Source organism: Engystomops pustulosus, chromosome 4, assembly GCF_040894005.1.
Source record: "Engystomops pustulosus chromosome 4, aEngPut4.maternal, whole genome shotgun sequence".
In the NCBI taxonomy this organism is placed as follows: domain Eukaryota; kingdom Metazoa; phylum Chordata; class Amphibia; order Anura; family Leptodactylidae; genus Engystomops; species Engystomops pustulosus.
The window spans coordinates 21,362,713-21,377,045 of record NC_092414.1 but is presented as its reverse complement, the minus strand read 5'-3'; the positions used below and the strand labels follow the sequence as shown (position 1 = coordinate 21,377,045).

Sequence of the window (14,333 nt, the reverse complement as noted above, 5' to 3'; positions counted from 1 at the left end):
TTTTTTAATGTATTTGCAAATTACCTGTCCGGTGTACATTAGGTGTGGCTTCAAGGTGCGGGTCATCCTATCTCTCCCATTTTTTCAAGTAGATCTGGACAGTGTCCTCCAAGACTGATCAGAAGGTTCTGGACAGCTGCACCCATGAAGCACTGAAAAGCTTGTATGTATAGTCAAAAAAATGGATTTAATTTTCCTGCACTGCCCCCACAGGAAATTTAAGGTATTACACAATTCTACATCTCGGGTCCTCCAAAGAATGAAATGGCTGCAAGACCCTCTCTGTTAACTCAGGATTGGGCCGAACAATGATCCATAAACCCGAAGTAAGAAATCTGCCAGAGACTACAGCTGTTATTTATGCAGCTCCCTATAATCAGGGCTCTATACTCACACCCCATGGTGATAATGTATTATACCGCTGCATATGTTCACCATGTGTTATATTATACAGAATTGTTTTCCCCTACATTAATTATATAGTGCTGACGTATCCTGCGGTGCCGTACATAGGATACCTTCCCTCCCAACATCCCATGTCACCGCTGAGAACCATAATCTGGTTTTTCTATTTCGTACAAATAGACTGAAGCCATTTATATACAAAGACAATAACTGGATTATCATATTTATTGTAGTGTGGGTGGAAATCCGTGTTCAGGTTTAATAGGGACCTGTGATACAACCTGTAGGAGAGATGTTATAGAGCAGGAGGAGCTGAGGAGATTGATATATACAATTTGTGTTAATAACAATACAGGCATAGGGTTATATACAAGATAGGTTCCATAGGTGTGTTCTTAAGTTGAATTTGAATGTAAGTTAAAACTGTATATTTTATAATAAGTAGTTCCAAAAAAAATTTTTTTGGAGTTTCAAAATTTTTTGCTGTAATGGGACCAATGATTATCAATAAAGCTTCATTACAGACACCTTACAGCTGATCATTGCAGCCTGGGACTATAGTAACATCCAGCGAGGTCACCAGAGGTCACAGGGGGCAGAGGGGTCCGTCTGTAACTAGGGGTCGTCTGTAAGTCGGGTGTCCTTAAGTAGGGAACTGCATGAATATTAATTCAAATTATGGAATTATGAGTCCAGTGGGCGTTATCACCTCCTGAACTCTAAAGCCCACAGAGAACAATAATTTCAACTAATTTATGACAAGTTATACTAAAGATTATACTACAAAACTACACATCAATCTGCGCTATAACCTAAAAAAACAGAATCATACTGATAACCCCTTTAAAACTGAGTAAGACAAGACCCTTCTTAGAGATGTAGTCATGTGTTCCTGCTCCGTTCCCTTAAACTCTGCTTTGGGACAGTCTTGGGTTACTTGGGTTAGCTTTTAGAATACAGCACGGTGGCTTAGTGGTTAGCTTTACAGCCTTGCAGCGCTGGGGTCCTGGGTTCAAGTCCCAGGGTCAACATCTGCAAAGAGTTTGTATGTTCTCTCTGTGTTTGTGTGGGTTTCCTCCGGGTCCTCCGGTTTCCTCCCACACTCCAAAACATACTGGTAGGTTGATTAGATTGTGAGCCCCATGGGTAAAGGGACCGATTTGTCAAAACTCTGTGCGCTGTGTAATCTGTGTGCGCTATATAAGTAAAGAATTATTATTATTATATTATTATTGACACTGTAGGGAAGCGATAGTCTCAGCGCACCGTTGATGATGGTAGACGTGACTACCTACATGCAGAACACAGAGCTTCTCCTTATAGGCTTTGTGCCACGAAAAAGTAACATAAAACCTCATATAAACTAAAGTATCACAATAACAAAGACTTTATGTACAAAGTGATATAATACCAGATTTCTATCATCTGCAGGATCAAATAAACCACTGATAGTAAACCCTTAACCTCGAGTATCGCTTGTGTATGAAGCAACTGCAAAGGTCTTCACGGAGGAAAATCCCTCGGGTGAATAAATGCAAAAGATTTCTTGGCTGGTTCTCTAGAACTGTCCAGAACTGTCAGTATGCCCCCCCTCCCCCCCGGCCCATAGAAGCTGTACAAAATTGCTCCACTCATCTTATGGAGGATGGAATTGATGGAAATAGTGCTTTAAATTTTTAGATTTTATTTAGTATGTTTATTTGGCTGTGAGTATAATGATAGAATCAGTATGAATTATAGTGATATGAATCAGTATGAAAATAAGCGGCTAGTGAAAAAGGGGTGTGTTTGAGCACTGATGGACTCCTCCTCCTAAACCAAAGCTCTACCTGGTGCTGACCCTGGGCATATGACTTACAGCCTCTACATTGTTGTTGGCTTTGGGACTCAAGGACAAGGGTTGCACCAACCAAGAGGCTATTGAGCCTCTTGCCTCAGGCGGCACCACCTGTAGCAAGATGGGCGGCAGAATCAGGGACAAAGTCACCTGCTGTTATGACACCCAATGTTGGCATGGATGCGAGAAACTGCATGGGGGATCCTGATATAGTACTACTAGAGGGGTGGAGGAGGGTGTTGTTCTATAGGTCGCCTCAGGCAGCAGAGACTTTAGGTTCACCCCTGCTCATGGTGCATGTGTATTTGTGCCACAGGGATAGTACTGTGCATGCGCCAGCCAGGGGCACTTTCCACCGCGACCACCAATAGGGCAGAGGCTTATATTACTGTTTTTATTATTGGATTGTAGAATGTACAATCCCTCTATCACATTATATCTATATAATTATGAATATCATTAGGATGATATATGACTGTGCATCCCATTACAAGCACATTTACACATGACTAAGTACCTCCAATGTCTAATAGCAAAAGGATCCCTGAGTTTACTCTCAATCCTGGTAACATTTTTATGGAGTCTGTATGTGATTCTGTCTGTATGTGCAGCTACATAGCAAAACTAAGGCATGGGTCCTGGGTGCTGGTTGTCAGGAGAGAGGCACCAACAAGCCACTTTTATGTATAGTGTGATATCTATTACAAAGTATAATAAAGCATAAGAACTATAATATAACAATAAACAACATAGTATATTACAATAATATAACAATAAACAACATAGTATCACATAATAATATAATACATATAAATAATATATACTATGCAATGTATTCTAACTAATTAATAAATGTGATAATACAAATAATATAATAAATATTAGTATAGTATACATGACTAATACAATATAACAATATAAAAACAATATATTACTGCTATATAATATTGCAAGTGCAATTTAATAATATAATATATACAGTAAGTAAAATATGTCATATATATATATATATATATAAAATATCACAAAGTTTAATGTAATAAAAATTTAAGAAATATTAGAATAATATATATGGCAAAGTATAAATATAAAAGAATAGTGTAATACAATTAATTATTAAATTATAAATAAATTACTAAATAGATATTATAAATAATAAATAAATAATAATTTAATGAATATAATACAGTGATACATATCAGTATATTATATTATTCTACAATAAATATAAGTATAATATATATGTATATATACTTTATATATGTATATATGTTATAATATACTACAATAAATACAATAAACATAAGTATATATATATATATATTATAATACACTACAAAAATACAATATATATACTGAGTGTCTATATATATATATATATATATATATATATATATATATATATATATATATATATACATAATATATTCATAGTTTAAAAAATTATATAAATATAAAGTAAAGGCAGTGAACTAAACCTCTTCCCCAGGTGAAGGAAAACCCAGCATGAGCACAGTGCGCGAGTGTATGATTGAGATATGGATATTGTACACTCTACTGGGTTGTGGAATATGTTGGTGCCATACATGACCAATAGAGCAGCACAGATGAAGATCATTTCTTGCAATGTAATAAATCGCATTGCGAACATATGATCAAAATCTGAATAAACCTATCCAGAATGCTAAGACATAGACAAAATCTCAATCCAATGGAATGCAGTAATAGTAACCTATGTGCATATACAGTATATTAGATATAGGCAGGAGCGGTTACATACCTTATACCCAGCATTTGCGGATCCCTAAGCTGAGCCTGTGAACTCCTCGCTTGCAGCGCAGCATCTTCGTGCCTGTGAAATCACTGTTATTTAAATAGTGTTCTGTTCCAGGAACCTAACGTTGCCGGCCAATCCCAGACTGTCACACTTGATGTAATAAAAAAAAAAATAGGAGGGGAGAGAACATGGGTATAGACCTGACTCCGGCAGCTTGGCAAACAGGCGATGTCAGCTCTGCGAGAGAGGAGGGAGGATAATGGACTGGATGCTGCTGTGTATGAAACGTCTGGGATTCTGGATCCCAATAGAAATCATCCGTCACATGAGATAGATCATGTAAATAATGCAACGCAGCGTGTGATACATCTACTTGTGATGGGAACGAGCGGAAGACAAATTATATATATATGTTATAGATGATACATATACCTAGACTTAGATGTAATTAAATGTGACATTTGAAAACCTTAATCAGGAGCCCACGGTGCCCAATATTGGCAATGACACTAATCTTAATCAATATTTTAGTTTTTTTTGTCACTGCGACCCTTTATTTTGTGTCTGATTTCACCGTTTTTTCAAAGGATATGTCAATTTTAAAGGGATAAATGTATTAATAATAATTCTTTATTTATATAGCGCACACAAATTACGCAGCGCTGCACAGAGTTTTGCCAAATTGGTCCCTGTCCCCAATCACAATCTAATCACCTACCAGTATGTTTTGGAGTGTGGGAGGAAACTGGAGGATCTGGAGGAAACCCATGCAAACATAGAAAGAACATACAAACTCTTTGCAGATGTTGACCCAGAGGGAACCCAGGAACCCAGCCCCAGCAAGGCTGTAATATTGAAAACTTTTCCTAAGGCTAGGACATGAATTTAAAATTGGGGGTATAACATTCAATATGCCCACAAATAATAGCAGCTGATGAACCGAGATAGGAACAGGAAGCAGACAGCTAAATTGCACTTAGCTTCCTCAAGGTCCCCGATCCATTGGAGCAACATTTTGGTTGCTTGTTCACACTTTCGGTTGGGACAGAAGTGATTACCTTGTGATTGACCTCAGGGTCATAGGTCATCATGGATTTATGGTTTTACTACTTCCTTCAGAAAAGTAATAGACCGCCTGATTTATCCAAATTATGCCTGAACACCCTGGCTAATTCTCCAAGTGATATTTTACTTACTAGAATTTTGACTGCCTCCATTGACCACTAGAGGGAGCTCACTGCATACTATGTTATTATCGAATCCAATGATTTAAAAATATGACCTTGACCACTATCTTGCCTGAACTCTCTTGCCTTAACCACAATGGCCCTGACTTTGGCTTGTCTTGGACCACCCTTAGTATGATTCCCTGGTGCTTTGGTAGGACGAAGATATAGAGACATGACAGCAAACACCAGATCCCTGTACAGTGGTTAAAGAATGAAAACAGACCAGTGTCCCCTAACATAGGCCGGGGATCGTTTAGTCCTTGTCCACGAGAGGAGGATGAGGCAGTAGAAGCATCTGAAGGTGTGAAGGTCCTCAGGCACAACACTTCTGCTTCTCATACAGGTGGCCAGGGACCTCTGAACCTTTAGTTAGCAGCTTCCCCTGCTTCATCCTCCTGCTTTGGCACTTCAGTTAACCCCCAAACCATACAACCACCCATCACCTCCCCTGGTCCACAGGGAAATTAACATGTACTATGCTGGTCCCTAGGGCAAAAAAGGTTAGGGACCACTGACGGACAACTCTCTTGGGAGTAGCCCACAGTCAAACTAGTTGGGTAGCAAAGTGGGTCTACAACTGGCCTCTCGTTACCGATTCAAAATGCTGTCAATTTGGCCCCACCCCCTTTCTAATTTTGATCCTGACACAACTCTTAGACAAAACTAAACTTTATTTATAAAAAATTTGTATCTGGACAAGAATAGGATCTCACCAAGAGAAAAGTAAGATCAAGTAAATTATCTTAATTGCATTGATCTTATGAACTTCTTTGGAAAATCCTTCAGTTAACTCCTCCGGGTAACTCGCTGTTAGAAATATTGTGTTTTCGATATACAAAAGTTGAGTTGTAAGTCTCAGACTCTTCCCGATCGATGGGATGTATGGATTTAACTCCGAGTAGTCTGATGAATGACCTCTCCCTTGAGGAAAATACGAACTAATGAACTTGTTAGACTTTCTGGTATTTTAAGGAACATTAAGATGCGATTTCACTAAAACCTATTTCTAATAAATGAGCTGTGTAACAAAGAGCTGTGTAATGTCAGTATGATCTAATAGATAAAGAAAATGAAAAGATTAGACATGCTTAAAAGAGCTGCTCCACCTGGACACATCTCCTCTAAATGGAGACCTGATCGATCTGATTGCTGTGTGATCTGTGGGTGGTATGCAAATACGTTTTCCAGGATCGGATAAGGAAAACCTTACCTCTTGTATGGCAGCCCCCTTAACATCAAGCAAGACTTTCAGGAAGCCTAATGACACGATGTAGAATTAAAGGCAAACCAGCAGAGTCGGACTGGCCCCCCGTTGTGTCGGTGAATACACCAGTGGGCCCCACACCTTTTAGCTCTGCCCCCTGTCGCTTGCTGACCCTACCCCACTACTGCTAATTCCACCCACACCAGCCGTTGGGACTACAACTCTATCTAGAGGGCACCGATAGAGTTAAATAACAGAATGGTGCAGAGAACTATTAGCTCTCTGCATCATCACTGTTCCCCTGTAGCTGTGAAGAGGTAGATAGGAAGAAGAAAACTGTTGGGGAACGGGACAGGTGAGTATGAGGAGGGGTCATAATTTGGGAGGTATGAGAGGGGGCCCACAATATTTGGGGTATAAGAGGGGTCCCACAATATAGGGGTATATGAAAGGGGTCCTACACAATGGGGGGAGGAGTATGAGAGGATGCCTACGTTATGCAAATAGTCAAAAGCAAATGTGTTTCACAATTTCCCTACACTGTACTGAAGAGATTCCACCACATCTAAACAGCGCTGTCTACAGTTGGGAATATACTGGTTTGGCTTTAATATTATACTATGTCATTAGGCTTCCTGGAAGTCATGCTTGATGTTAAGGTGTCTGCCTTACAAAGTAGCTAAGAGTAAATGTTTTTCTTATCTTATCTTGCATATTTTATAGAATTCCCTAGTGCAGCATCAATGGCTATAAGTCTCCACAGACTTCAAGGTGGTCTTAATTGGCAAAGTCTATGCAAGGAGAGCTTTTACTTCCCTATCGTGATCACTGGGTGGATAGTATTTCCTGTAGTGGCCAATACAGTAGAAGTACATGGTGCCTATTTAAGCGGCCAGGCACTCTTGTAATACATTTCTGCTCGAAATTCTCGTAAGCAGTAGCGACTGGCTCAACTCTCCCTGCTGCCACCCTGATGTTGTATCCAGGGGCGGATTAAGACAGTCATGGGCCCTGGGCTGTATGAATATTATAGAACCTACAAGTCTGGAATCACTTCTACAAATGGTACTAGAATCAAGCTTCACGGGGAATGTAGGATGTGTCCCTTCTGCCAGCTTTCAATCAGCGGTTCCAGAAACCTTTGGAGGACCTTCAAAGGTCCTGAAATGACTTTTGTGTACAGCATGTACAAATGTACCAGGATTTCATGCCTGAGTATAAAATATGGCGGGTGGTTTGGTTGGCCATGGGCCCATTAGAAGGATTGGGCCCCCGGGCTACCACCCCAACCTCCTGGTTCAGCCCAAAGCCAATTCGATTACTCAACTAGGGGGTTGATTTATCCAGTCGGTTCTTTGTTGTAGCTCTCTGGGTACCAAAAAAGGCCAACCTTACCAATTCACTCAGGATTTGTGAGGCAACAGGAAATGGTGGAAATTTTCCCCATTTGTTGGGATCGTAGCGTTCTATGGATAGAGAGACGTTATTAGGAGTGAAAGGTCACATACATACTACATGTCTGAGATACATTGAATAAAGGAGCTCCCATAATGACCTTGTCATTGGGGTGAAGTTATCAAAACCGTACAACACCCACCATAAGAAGGCGCTATATGTTTGTAGCATTCCTAAATTGTGATTGGCTGACAGAGCTCATACAACTAACATACCAGGTTAGTATGTAGGTCACAGAGTCAAACCTATGGATGACCTAGGGTATGGAAAAATCTCAGTTGACCAATATCTAGGACTTCCAGAGGCCAAGACTAGCTTCAGAGCTCCTATTCCTACATTTACTCCTGGCAAGAGAAAACACCTTAGTATCTCTTACACAGACCCGTCCTGCTGCTGCTCATTAATGATATATAGTAATTGGATGTATGATCGTCTGATTCAAAAATTTATTACTCTGCTACAAAAAAATCAATATTTGCCTGAAAGCATTTCCCATTTATAGAAATCCCATAAGTAGACAAATTCCAGCTGATGGGATTTAGTCCCAAAACGCGTTAATTTAGCATTTAGTGGCCATAGACGACATCTTCTTCACAGTCGCAATTCAAGGAAATTACTCACTAGGGAAATTGACAACTGCCTATAGTGCCTGCCGTTCCCCCGAATAATTGGTGGTGTATCACTTGTAATGAGAACATTTACAGTCCCGTCAAATTGGCCTTTACTAAACTCTGGAGGGAAAGTTGCATTTCATACGATTTTAAAATAACACAATCGTTATACTTCATCCTATCCACACGTAATAGAAATGAGACATTTTTAGATTCCTGAATTATTGGATTTTCCTATTTTGCAGGTTTTTCTAGTGGTCGGTTAGAGAATATTTTAGAAACTGCAGTGCCCCCGCAGGAAAAATAAAGTATTACATGGCGCAGAATAATAATGTTATGCAGAATAATATAGAAAGTCCTCCAAAGTGAAAGATGATCTTTGTATAGCTAACAATGAGATGCTAATGGAGCCCCAATTAAAGGGGCTGGAATATTTTTAGGGACCAGTAGATGGAGTAAAGGACCTTTGATGATGTCCTGAAGTCAAGTTGAGGAAAGCTGCAGAGCAGAAAGAAAACAAGATGGTCAGTGACTGTAATTCTTCTGTGGACTTATGTGGTGGTCTTTATTATTCTGAGGTGCGCATATATTTAGGCCTGCATTCTATTTACAGGGTCTGGTATTGGGTCTGTGTTCAGGTGACCGTTACTGTTTTATTTTAGGTGTTTTAGACTAAATTCTGTAGGGTCTAGGTTTCTATAGCAGGTGTGGGGTGCATTTTTATTTAGGGCTAGGTTTTATTTAGGGGGTCTGGTCTTCAGTTAGTAATTGTTTAGCAAGTCTCTATGAATAGACTTTGGTCTGGGTTCTGAAGCCCGTATTATGATGATAAGGGCCTGTAATTATCCTGAGGACTGATGTGAGGCTTGTTTTTTATGGGGTGTGTATATATTTCTACCTATATTCTACTTACAGGTCTTGCCTTAGGTCTGTATTTAGGTGTCCTGGTTTGGAGTCTTTATTAATAAGGTCTGTTTTGTTTTAGGTGTTCTAGTCTGAACTCTATGGGGTTTGGGTTTATGTATCAGGTCTCAGGCGCATATTTATTTAGGGGTCTGGGCTTGGCTCAGTAATCATTTTGTGGGTCTGTATTGTGGGGGTTTGGTCTGGGGTGATTATTTATTTAGGGCTACGTTTTATTTAGGGGTTTTGGTCTTGGGACAGTAATTCATCAGTGGGTCGGTAAATACCATGTTTGGTCTGGGGTCTGAAGTCTGTATTTAGATGATAAGGGTCTGTAATTTTCTGGGGACTGTTGCAGGGTCTGTATTTTTCTGGGGACTGTTGCAGGGTCTGTATTTTTCTGGGGACTGATGCAGGGTCTGTATTTTTCTGAAGTGTTGATATATTTAGGGTTATATTTTAATATAGGGGTCTGGTCATGGGTCTTTACATTTTTAGGTGGTCTTTATAAAGGGCTTTGGTCTGGGGTCTTTAAAGTCAGTATTTAGATGGTCAGAGTCTGTAATTGGGTTTTGGGTTTGTAGTTATGTGGCAGGTCTTGGGTGCCATCAGTAATGGATTAAAATACAAGCAAAATGGGCAGTAGCCCGGGGCCCAAGCCTTCTAGGGGGCCACTGGCCACCCACACCACCCACCAAATTTTATACTGCAAAGGATCTTCACCCATGAATTCCTCGTGCATATGTTCATGCTCTCAATGCACATGTACTCAAGAACCATTTCGGGACCTCTGACGGTCCTCCAAAGGTCCTGATACCACAGATTGAAAGCAGGCAGATTGGACGCATCCTCCATTCCCCAAGAAGCTGATTCTAGTACCGGAAGTGATTCTGGACTTGTAGGGGCTATAATATTCATAAAGCCCTGGGCCCAAGGCAGTCTTAAAACAACCAATGGGTGCCATGCCCCTCTTAGAGATCAAAGCTTTATTATCACCCTATGAGGGGTCCCCCAGGTTTATGTCTTTCTATTTAGCCATTGTAGGTGAAATCGGACTTTTGTAAGGATGTAAATATTGCAAGAGGATAATGATTTTAGTAAACAACCTAAAACCAAAGAGACATAAATTAAAAAATCCAAAGTAAACACGAGCCCTGGAAAATTTTTAAGGAAAACGCAATTAAGTTAAACCATTGTTCAATTTAATAGGGTTTTCCACAAAACCCCATGCAAATGCTGTTCATGTCTAGATGAAGGATGTTGTGTATTATTAGTTTTAGCTTTATAGTAAATGTTTAGTGCTTAAATGTTAATATCCAGTAGCAAAAGCTCACTATGGTTTGAAATATTAGCTGTTATTGCTTTCTTCCTCCGGGGCTTGAGAGACTAAGGGATTCTAATACCCATAATTCACTGTATCCCACACACTCACTGGGAATTAACAACACGAGCAAAGAGTTTCAATTAGATTCTGAAAATGAGTTCTGTTCACAGCTTTTAAAAATGTTTTCATTTCATTTTCTTAAAGAAAAATCTGTTGAGCCTTTGTTTGAAAAAATACAAATTGCACAATATGGCATGAAGGTGCAAGTCATCTCACCACAGGTCCTGTGTCAGAGACCCCTGGTGATCGATCAGGTGTGATCACCTGCGGTGAGTCAATCATTTGCTCTACACTGGCCACTGCTGGTGAAATGTGGTATTACAATATAGCTATAATAAAGGGTTGGGTCCTCAGGAACTCATACCGTTTATAGAAAGGGGAATATCAAGCAGGGGACCCCTTTATGCAATCCATATACTGGTCATGGGTCCAGTTTTTGGGAGACATGGGTAATCAGTTGTTATTTGTGACCCCTAATTAATTGCTCCATAGTGGCCACTGCAGGTAACAGGTAGTATTATAATATAGCCATTATACAGAGCTGGATTTTCCTCTTTTGGGTTTCATCTCTGGTTCATAGAGGGGAATTTTTGATGTAGGTCACCCCACTTTGATATCTTTACAACTTATGCTCACCATAGACCCCTAAAATATAGCGCTGGTCATCCATTGTATTTGCTCTACAATGACAACTGCTTCCAGAACTGATGGTTCCCAATTAAGGTTCATACAGGCGTAGTGTGAAGTAGGGGCTTCCTCTATGACTCTCACGTGCCTTACGCTGACCATGGGTGTAAATTCAGACACATCTGGAAATTAGCTATTATCAATGGTAGGTTGTGGCCAACAAGACATCTGCACTATAGTGGCCACTAGTGGTAGAATGTAGTATTACAGCATGTCCACTATATAAGGCTGGGTCCTCCAGAGCTGGTATTATTGAGGCTCTCAACTTTGGTTCATAGAGGGGGATTGTATGGCTTCCATAACCATGAGTCCAATTGGCAAACCTTCCATCTTGGCTTTTCTTGGAGCTATCATAGAAGTGAATGGAGAAATCTGTGCACCAGCTTTTCCATGATATTGGTTGGGGCAGACCCATTATTATGATCTATAAAAAGACTGTAACGGAACACCATTTTGGGTTTATTATGGTAAGGGATGAGATAATGTAACCAGAGTCAATGTAACCCACCATCGCTATGTGAACAGAACCTAATAGAACTGAAGTGAAACTTTTAGTTAAAAATAAAAAGAAACTTTAGTACAAAGAAATTTTACTATTATACTTTATATTTGAAAATGACCATTTTTTACATTAGAAACCTTCAAGTCCGGTCTATTCATATGCAATTCACTCCTGTATTATACATCCATTGTATAAGGACTTGCGATGCTCCAGGATTCTGTTTAATACTCTTCATTTTAGCGGCTTTAGTCCATCTATCTCGCTTTCTGGCCATAAATGTGCAATAAATGAACGCTCAGAGAGGTTGGAGTGAAGGAGGCGCCGGCTCCATTTCCTCATATTACTCTATAATACTCCGGTTATCTGTTAGCTTTCGTTTTGTTGCATTTTCTAAATGTACTTTCTTTGTGAGAAGTCAGCATGAACGAGAAGATAATACGGCGGAGGAAGACGTTCTGCAAATGAAGAGAACATGAATATTTACAGCGGGGGGAAAGAGATGAGAAAATATTGAAGCTGAAACACAGTAGATCCAATAAATAGTGAGTAGCAGAGCTGAGAACATTGGACAATATAGACGGTTCCAAAGGGGCCCTGCAGGTTGAGGGCCACCGAGAATACTAAATCAATACTGTCTATCATTGGGTGTTCGCGAGCCAGGAAGCCATATGCCAACTCGAGCACAAATTGGGCAAAATTGACCTAAAAGTGGGCATTCCACGCATTTTTGGGGATTACATCCAATACCTTTAATTGCATTTAGTAATTTAATGGTGGTCTTGAAACACCAGGAGTCATTGGTTCGAATCCAACCTAGGGCCATCAAAAGGGGGTCCCAAATCACGTGAAACATCTCAGTGAAGGGCACTTTATAAGCTGAACAGGTATATATTTCCTGTCTTTCAGCATTTTACTATTTTAGAGAAAATTAGGTTTTTATTCTTATGCTGATCTTCTCGGTGCACTTGGGGTGCCCGTTTCTGCGGCCATTATCTTATCTCTACAATGCCCACTACAATCCAGCACCTCTGCTGTAGGTGTAGGAAGAAAAAAACATGGCACCAGCAGACATGCCTCAAACCAAGTGCACCAAGAAGCCGGGAAGCCCCTCAGGCTGATTTCCGTAATTAATTTTTTTTTTTGCAAAAACAAGGGCTTAAGAAGCTGAAAGAAGAGCAGATCCTGCCAAAGGGGAACACTTCAGTATGACAATGTGCTTGGTTTACAATCCTTCATCCTGGTGACAGATGCCCTTTAATAAATTAAAATGCTGCTGCTTGAATCAGCCACCATCTTATATACAAAGCGAAAAGTGATTAGGTCTGTGGAGAAACCTGGAGCTTGGTATCTGGTGCTTGCCAGATAACAGATTGGAGGAGGACACAGGATGGGTTAGTAAAGAGAGTTGGAATTTTATGCTGTTGGCGAGTGTTATAGGCTTGCCCAAAAAATTTTTGGAAATTGCGTATAAGTCTGAGAGTCCGGGAAAGGGCATTCCAGAGAATTGGTGCAGCTCAGGAGGAGTCCTGGAGACAGTTTGAGAGGTCTGAATAAAGGTAGAGACTAATCTAACATCACTCGCAGAGCACGGGTTGGGCAAGAGACAGAGATGCGAGAAAAGAGATGGGGAGGTGCAGCATCGTGCAGAGCTTTGTGGATGAAGGTGATTATTTTATTGAACAGTCACTGGCACAAACTGTAGGCATCCCTGTAGCATTTGGTCTGAAAGATGTGCCTTGCTGCTGCATTAAGAATAGATTGTAAGGAGAGAGTTTAGTGAGTGGAAGACCAATTAGTAGGGAGTTACAGTAGTCTAGTTGAGAGTGAATCAGAGCAATAATTACCATTTTAGTAAGAAATGGGCAGATTCTGGAGATGTTTCTGAGATGCATGCGGCAAGAGCGAGAAATAGATTGAATATGCCGTGCCAAGGAGAGGTTAGAGTCTAGCCCCAAGACAGCGGGCCTGCTGCCTCGGTGTGATCCCACAGAAAGAGATGGAAAGGTCTAGGTATATATAATGCCCATTGAGCACATTTTTAGGTGTTTTTATGACCTATTATTGCATTCATTAGAAATGTTATTACTAATAATTTCACGGTGGGCTTGAGCTGCTGCCTGTAACACAAGGGCCCTTGGTTTGAATCCAACTTAATGTAATGTGGTTTGCATGTTCTCTCCATGTACGGGTGAGTTTACTCTGGGTACTCTATTTGTTTCCTACACAGCAAAGACTGATAGGAAACTTAGATAATAAGTGGTCTCCGTTGACCATGGGATGTCACTTCCTTTGTTGTCCCAAGGTCTGAGGAAGCCTCTTTAGACCTTGGGAGGTAACTT

The 14,333-nt window shown here is 40.2% G+C and overlaps 1 protein-coding gene across 1 annotated transcript in view; it reads right to left on the bottom strand.

Moving 5' to 3' along the window:
• Nucleotides 1-4,267, bottom strand: part of LOC140128885 (carbohydrate sulfotransferase 1-like) — a 32,415-nt gene extending 28,148 nt beyond the window's left edge. Inside the window, exon 1 of the mRNA XM_072150585.1 lies at nucleotides 4,023-4,267. The gene's annotated coding sequence lies outside the window, so the exon portion shown is untranslated. The remainder of the gene's footprint in view (nucleotides 1-4,022) is intronic.
• Nucleotides 4,268-14,333: the final 10,066 nt, after the last annotated feature.